The 7,868-nt window shown below is 44.3% G+C and overlaps 1 long non-coding RNA gene across 1 annotated transcript; it reads left to right on the top strand.

Moving 5' to 3' along the window:
• The first annotated feature begins 673 nt into the window (after positions 1-673).
• LOC113600573 (uncharacterized) lies at positions 674-6,684 on the top strand. Its single transcript, XR_003421618.2, has 3 exons — positions 674-2,342; positions 2,546-2,624; positions 4,541-6,684. It is a non-coding gene; the product is annotated as an uncharacterized LOC113600573 (long non-coding RNA).
• Positions 6,685-7,868: the final 1,184 nt, after the last annotated feature.

Genomic DNA, 7,868 nt, shown 5'->3' with positions numbered 1-7,868 from the left:
TCTGAATCCTGTGACCAGTGACTCAGACAACTTTTGGAGAGGAGGGGAAGTCAAGGAACCAGGTCATAAAGGCTCCTTACGGTGCTGAAGAAGCCTCTGGCTCTGAGGAAGTGCCCAAGGAGAGGGTAGAATAAGTTTGTAGAATGTAGTGGTTATAAGCAAGGACTGAACAGGGGTGTCTTACAAACTTTTTCTCAGAAGTCTTTCTAGCTATATTGGAGCAGTAATTAATCGCTGTCTGCCTTGGTTTCTGGGGAGTTAATAATAATAAATCCCTTACAAGGTGACTCAAAGTAGTGACTGAATTATCAGAGCAAAGTAATTATCGTTGTACGGTACTTTGCCATTTAATTGAAAAAGTCTTAGACTGCCATATGAACACTCGATGACATGTGGTCCCCGTGGCCTTTGTGCTGGGCGTGTGCAAGTGACTGGCCCAGATCCACTCTCCATTCTTCTCTGTGCCCCAGGAGGCCGCCTGGAGGAACCCATCAATGGGTTCTCTTGCCATTCGGCTTCTTGTAGGCTTTGGCTAATTATCAACACCAGCAGAAGAGGGAGGAATGTGAGGTGGGGTGTTTATTCTGAGTCACACCTGGAGACGGCCACCTCCTTCCTCTTTGGGTCTGTCTCATGTCAGGCAGCTTTCTCCATACTGGTCAGGCCCTCTCTGTTTCTGTTCGATATGCCACTCTGCCCCTCTTTCCCTTGGACCTGGGGATGCAAAGGAACCTTGTTCTTATCAGCCCTGGTACTGGCCCTCAGGGTTTCCTTATACCCACATGTGACATCAGGAGTCTCTCCATGAAACTCGCCTTGACTGTGACTAACCTGAAGGGCATGTCTTCTCCCAGGAACAAGACTGAAGCCACTCCCTTTGCCTGAGATGCTGCTGCTTGCTCCAAAAGAGGGCGGGAGTCCAGCTTTGAAGTTCTTGTCTTCTGGTTGGAATTTCTGTTGGTAGCATAATTGAGAACGAAGTACTAGTTAAAATAAATTACCCTGGGGACAATAGGTCCTGAAGGAATAAAGGGAAATGTTGCAAGGAGATTTCAGCCCTAGAGATGAACAAATCCTAAGGGAAGAGCTGACAAACGGAATCAGGAGCCACCTACCTCAGTTCTCATACCTCCCCAAATCCCCGTACCACATCTTCCTCCCTGTCTAGCACCTCCAGGCTCCCTCCGCTGCCACCCCCCAGGACTCCTGAGAGCAGATCTGGGACCACACTGGCTCTGGGGCAGGCGGGGCTGGGAATGACTGACGAAGAGCAGAACAGATGTTCAACTTCACCGGTAACCGAAGAAAGGAAATTAAATAGCAATAATGGTTTTAAAGAAATGAGGAATGCTTTCTAAGCCAGGACACAGTTTTAGATTCACAGGTTTAGTGAAAAGACTTCTGGTGTCAGCTCAGAGATGTAGAGAACCGGAAAGGACAAAGGGGGAGAAGGGGGGAGGGCACAGGGCTGTCCTGGAATCTGGGAGAAGCAGGCCTTTGTAAAGGAGACACGGGATCCAAGAATTTTGCTCATTTACTACCCCGGGGCCGATGCCAGGTAAGAAGATTCAGTTAAACTCATGTGTGGTTATATGTGTTATGTGAAAAATACATAGAGATAAACACACACATGTATATAAATTCACTGATGCAAACATATGGTGGGTAAGCATTAATTGAGTTTAGGGTACTGTAAATTATACCATGCCTGGTTCATTTCACAACGTGGGTTTAATCATTCTCATTCAGCCTGTTGTTACCTGTACTCTTATTTTACATTTTATTCATCTAATTTTTTAAATGTTTATTTATTTATTTTTGAGAAAGAAAGAGCCCAAGCAGGGGAGGGGCAGAGAGAGAGAGACACAGAATCGGAAGCAGGCCCCAGGCTCTGAGCTGTCAGCACAGAGCCCGACGTGGGGCTCGAACCCACGGACCGCGAGATCATGACCTGAGCCGAAGTCGGGCGCTCAACCGACTGAGCCACCCAGGCGCCCCAAGTTTACATTTTATTTTTAAATATTTCCAACTTACGTAAGATGACAGGGAGTATAGACATCGACAGAGCTCTCGCTCCCCAGGTTTAACCAATGAGGATATATGTCACCTTCCACGTTGGCCACCCCTCCTGTGTTTAAACACGGCCGCCCCAGCTCCTTGGGTTCAGCAGACTTCCGGGACAATGCCTACCCCATCTTATTGCCCACGCCCACCGCACCATGCCTGGACAACTGCAGCCCGTGTTCTCCTCCGGTTGTAGCAATCCACCCCCTTCCTCTCCGAAGGGAACTCAGTGTGGTGAGGCAGAACATCAAAGTTCATTTTTGTTTCTCTTGGAGCTGGTGAGTTTTGTTTTCATGTGGAAGCAAAAGGATCTTCTCTGAGCCTCAGCTTTGAAACAGAAGTTGGCCTGTACCTGGCCTAAAATAGCATGCTTCCTGTCACACAAAGACCTTAATGTTAAAAACAAAAAACAAACCTCTTGGTCGTTGAAGCTCTGATTTGTACGAACTCATTTAACGAATTGTTCCATTTGTCTTTCCAGCAACACTGTGAGATGGATGGGGTGAGCCCTGCATGACAGATGGGACCCAGAGAATGGGAAAGGTCACCAGCTTACCCAGGTATACAAATGTATATCTGTCAGACATCAAAGCCTGCACTTTCTTTCTTTTTTAATGTTTATTTATTTTGAGAGAAAGAGAGAGCACCAGCAGGGGAGGGGCAAAGGGAGGGGGGTAAAGAGGACCCAGAAGCGGGCTTTGAGATGACAACAGAGAGCCCGAAGTGGGGCTCGAACTCACCAACCATGAGATCATGACCTGAGCAGAAGTAGGACACTCAACCGACTGAGCCATCCAGGCGCCCCAACACCTGCACTTTGTTTTTAATGAGGAAGGTACAGGTTGCCTTATATCTTACAATATTAGATCTGTTACTCATAAGCCTTTTCTAGGTCTGTGGCTACATTCAAGGTAATTGACGCTGAAAGGTAAATGACCTCCACGTTCGTAAGGACAAGGGGGACTAGCCGATGGTTTTTTATAGCAAGACCTTTAATTCCTGGCTATGATATTATTTTGGACTTAGAGGAAAGATCCAGCAGAATTTCGTTACTATCTGCCTTAGGTCAGTGACATCAAAGCAGCCCTTGCAATGGTGATTTGGGTGAATGTAGATTCAATGCCTGCAGAAGGCCCTGGAGAGAGAAGAAATGCAGGGAGCAGGGTGGGCAGAGGAGGATTCTAAGCAAGGATGTGGTCTCTGGTCTCGGCAGGATCCAGCCTTCACCTGATCAAAAAGGGAGCTCTGGAGCATGAAACACACCTGCTTAGTCATTGCCGCTTTGAGGCAGTGTGGAAAGACGAGAGATACCTTCTCACAGCAGTAGGGGAATTTGTGTGGGGACGAAGTAAAGGGAATCTGGAAAGGGAACCAACATCCTAGCTCCACTGTCCTCGAACATTTGAAGGACTGATTGATGAGGGCCACAAGTGTCCATTTGCATTACAATGGAAAGCCGCAGCATCATTAAAAAGATCGAATTGGAACTAAAGAAAACATGCTACCTTTTAGATGATTGGACACGCTGAATAAGGAGATTAAGTAGAGGGAGGTGGGAAAGCTGGTCCTAAATGGTTAATTTCCTCTACCACTTGCAAAACCATTCAACTGAAGTGAAGTGAGAATGAGTTTGGTCCATGGCTGACTACCTTCAGAACCTTCTGCTATTCTTTGTGATGAGGCCTTCAAGGAAGGCCCCCTTTGCCAGCCTTGAGATTGCTGATTTCAAGGCACTTCTAAGACAAAAATAAAAATTCCATTACTTTCTGCGGGAGATGACTGTCTGCTCCTTTAGAGCTGGGCCGGAGGGAGCATTCAGAATACATTGCTGGGAGTAAATGGAATTTCTCAGCTATTTAAATTGCAATTCACCCCTGAAAACTCCATTTTATCAAAACTCCTGGTTAATACTATTTTCCATGCTCAAGTATTCTCCCCAGATACACAGGCAGGAGATGCAGGAGCCCGGGGGAGACTGTGCCGGGAACAAAGTTCCTTTAAGGGGCCTCAGATACTAACATCCTTACTGCCGTGTAACAAACAAAACTTAGAAAGGCCTGAGCTTTAACATGGCGGACAGGTGTGCAGAAGGACAGCGGGTGTTCTACAGGAATCAGAGGATTTAATCTGCCTCTCATTAGTTGTACGCCCATGAGAAAGTCATATGGTCTCTCTGAGCCTTTAAGTTCCCATCTCTGAAATGCGTTTTGGAACACCTTCTTTGCTATCTCAAAGAACTGTTGTGATGATTACATTAGGTTAATTTATAGGTATGATTTATATAAAACAGTGCTACACAAAACCCTACAATTAAGACTATGGTAGGCAAAATTCTAAGACAGCCCCCAAGAATCCCATCCCCTGGTGTATGTACCTTATATTATCCCTCCTCCTTGAGTGTGAGTATGTCCTGTGAATATGATAGGCTAGTCACTCCCATGGTTAGACTATGTAGCTTAAGTCTCTATCTTAACAGACCGAGGAGAGGCTTTTCCTGCTGGCTTCAAAGAAAGTAAGTTTCTAGGCCATGTTAGGACCTGAGGGTGGCCTTGAGGAGATGAATGGACTGTCAGCCAGCGAAGAAACAAAGACCTCAGTACCGCAACCAAAACTCAAAATCTACCAACAACCTCAAGGAGGATGAAAGGAGAGCCCAGACTCAGAAAGAACTCGGTCCAGCCAACACGTTGATTTTAGCCTCATAAGAAAGACCCTGAGCGGAAAATCCAGTTGTTCTGTGCCAAAACTTCTGACCTATGAAAACTATGACATAATAAATGGGTGTTGGTTTAGCCTCCAAGTTTGTGCTAATTTGTTACGTAACTATAGAAAGTGGATATACAACTGGTTGTTCTGAAATGGTTGATTGAGGACCTCTGAAACCCGCTTCTCCATAACGGCAATGAGAACCCTAGTGAAAACTGTCAAAATTAACTGTTTCATAACTGAAAAATCACCAGTGGCTTGCAACAACCCCAGTAGCATTTACTCAAGAAAAATGGCCGAATCTCAACAAGGACAGGGAGTATTGTGGCATTTTAACGGGACTTAAGCCCATCACCCTCTCCCCAGCACTTCAGTAGCACCGAAAGCCAATAGCCTCACAATTACAGTAGCTGTGAAAAATAGCAGATTAGCAGCTACTGAAGAAGGCAAAATGGCTTTGGAGCTTCTAGGAAGTCCCATTCCTAGAAACTGTCGCCATGTGATCTGTCTGGCAGTTCACGGAAAAGCTCCACTTTCAAGAATGCCTTTATCTGATCTAATCAGAGCGTGCTTTCTGAGGAGCCCCACCCACAGAGTATTTGTCAAATATAATCAGTGGCAATTGTTTAATATCACAGCTGCCTGAGGATGTGTTAACAGTTGGAGCTAACAAGTGGCAAACCAAAAGTATTAAAAAGAAAAGCAAAACTGGGTAATGAGATATCATAGGCATCTTTGAAAAGCTCCAGCATATTCCCGGGAGTCTAGAAGCCCATGTGCATATTCAGGACTGTTGGGTGTGCCCAGGAAAGCCTTGAGAAAGTCCTACTCTCACCTCTGGTTATCTTGAGTCTCTGTGTGAGCAAGGAGTTGACTACAAACTAGAGTTGTAAATTGCCTGCCAGAGCACTGAAAACATAACTCTACACACACACACACACACACACACACACACACACACACACACACACCTTAACAAGGCTGGAAGATTATTAGTTTGAGTAATTTTATGGAAACCTCTTGTCCAGTCATCAGTTAACCACTAGGCTAAATGAATAGAAACTTCAGTAAGTTACACATGACATAGAATACATATTTTACACAAATAGTCCAGGAATGTCACTAAATTAGCAAACAGTGGCAACAATAACAAAGCTCAGAGAAGAGAAGGAATCTGAGTTTCAGAACTGACATGCCATATTATTTTAAATGTCCAGTTTTCAGTAACAATAGCAACAAATACAAGACATGAAATGAAATAGGAAAGTATGGCCCATACACAGGGAAAAAAAATAGTTTACAGAAACTGTCCCTGAGAAAGCCCAAGACACTGGACTCACTAGGCAAAGACTTAAATCAGTTATCACTGATATATTCCATTCCACTTGGTCATGATGTGTTATCCTTTTTTATATATGCCTGCATTTGATTTGCTTATGTTTTGTGAAGAATTTTTGCATTTATCTTGATGAGGGATATTAGTCTAAAGGTTTTTGCTATTTGGGAGGCATTTCAAAATAAAGCAAACCCACGGTTTTTCCCGAGTGTCTATTCTGTCCACGAAGCATAAGCGCATGCACTTGTTTAATTGCTATGTGACTTTGGACAAGTTATGTGACCTCTCTGAGCCTCAATGTCCTCATCTATAAAATGGGAATAATATTAATATCTGCTTCATTGGGTTGTTATGAAGATTGAATGAGAAAATATGTATTACGATAGGTTGAATTGTTGTCTCCAAAAAAAGATATGCTGAAGTCCTAACCCTCAATATCCCAGAATGGGACTTTATTTGGAAATGGAGACATCGTAGATGTGATTAGTTAAGATGACAGTAAGACATGAGTAAGGTAGGCTCTTCCCCCAATATGACCAGTGTCCTTATAAAAAGGTAACTAAGTGACGACACAGACACGTGGGGGAGAATGCCATGTCACAACAGAGGTGGAGATTGGAGTTATGCTACTGTAAGCCAAGGGATGCCTGTGGCTTCCAGAAACTAGGAAAAGGCAAGGAAGAACATCCCTCAGAGACTTTCAAAGGGAGTTTGGTCCTGTCAACATCTTGACTTTGGACCTTCTAACCTTCAAAACTGTGAAACAATGAATTTCCATTGTTTTAATCCACCTAGTTTGTGGCATTTTGTTATGGAAGCCCTAGGAAACTAATGTACATGTGATGCTCTGAGAACAATGCCAGGCATAGGATAACTCCATAGTTGTTTGTATTAATTTTAAAACAATTTCATAAGTTAGGTAATTAGTCTATTCTGGCTACCATATCAAAATACCGCAGACTGGGTGGCTTAAACAACAGAAACTTCTTACAGTTCTGAAAGCTGGAAGTCCAAGACCAGGGTGCCAGTGTGGTCGGGTCTCTGCAAGGACTCTACCTTCTTGCTGTATGCTCACGTGGTGGAGACAGGAAGCAGGGTCTCTGGTGTCTCTTTTTATAAGGACACTCATCTCATCATGACCTCATCTAAACTTAATTGCCTCTTTTTTTTAATGTTTATTTTGAGAGAGAGAGAGAGCACAGCAGGGAGGGGCAGAGAGAGACAGAGAGAGAGAGAGAGGGAGAGACAGAGAATCCCAAGCAGGCTCCATGCTGTCAGCACAGAGCCCAACGTGGGGCTTGAACTCACGAACTGTGAGACCATGACCTGAGCAGAAATCAAGAGTCAGACGCTTAATCGACGGAGCCACCTGGGCGCCCCATAAACCTAATTACCTCTTAAACGCCCAACCTCCAGACACCATCACACTGGGGGTTAGGGCTTCAACATATGAATTTTGGGGAGCACAATTCAGTCCATAGCAGTAGGTATTATTAACTCCATGAAAATGGAGTCTCAGTGAAATTAGTACATGAAAAACTATAAAAGGACAATGGTATTAAGAGGAGAATATTCTTGTAGACATGTGAATTCCTCATGGGCATTTTCACACACAGCCATCCATACATATACATCCATGTATATTCCATAGTAACAGTCATGTTACAGGTCCTGAACTCAGAGCCTGAGTTCAATTCCACTTTCTGCCAATCATGAACTTTGGGGCCTTGGAGAAGTTACTTAACTGTTCGGAGTCTCAATG

This window comes from Acinonyx jubatus, chromosome F2 (assembly GCF_027475565.1).
Source record: "Acinonyx jubatus isolate Ajub_Pintada_27869175 chromosome F2, VMU_Ajub_asm_v1.0, whole genome shotgun sequence".
NCBI classification, from domain to species: Eukaryota; Metazoa; Chordata; class Mammalia; order Carnivora; family Felidae; genus Acinonyx; species Acinonyx jubatus.
This window is presented reverse-complemented; position numbering and strand designations above follow the sequence as displayed.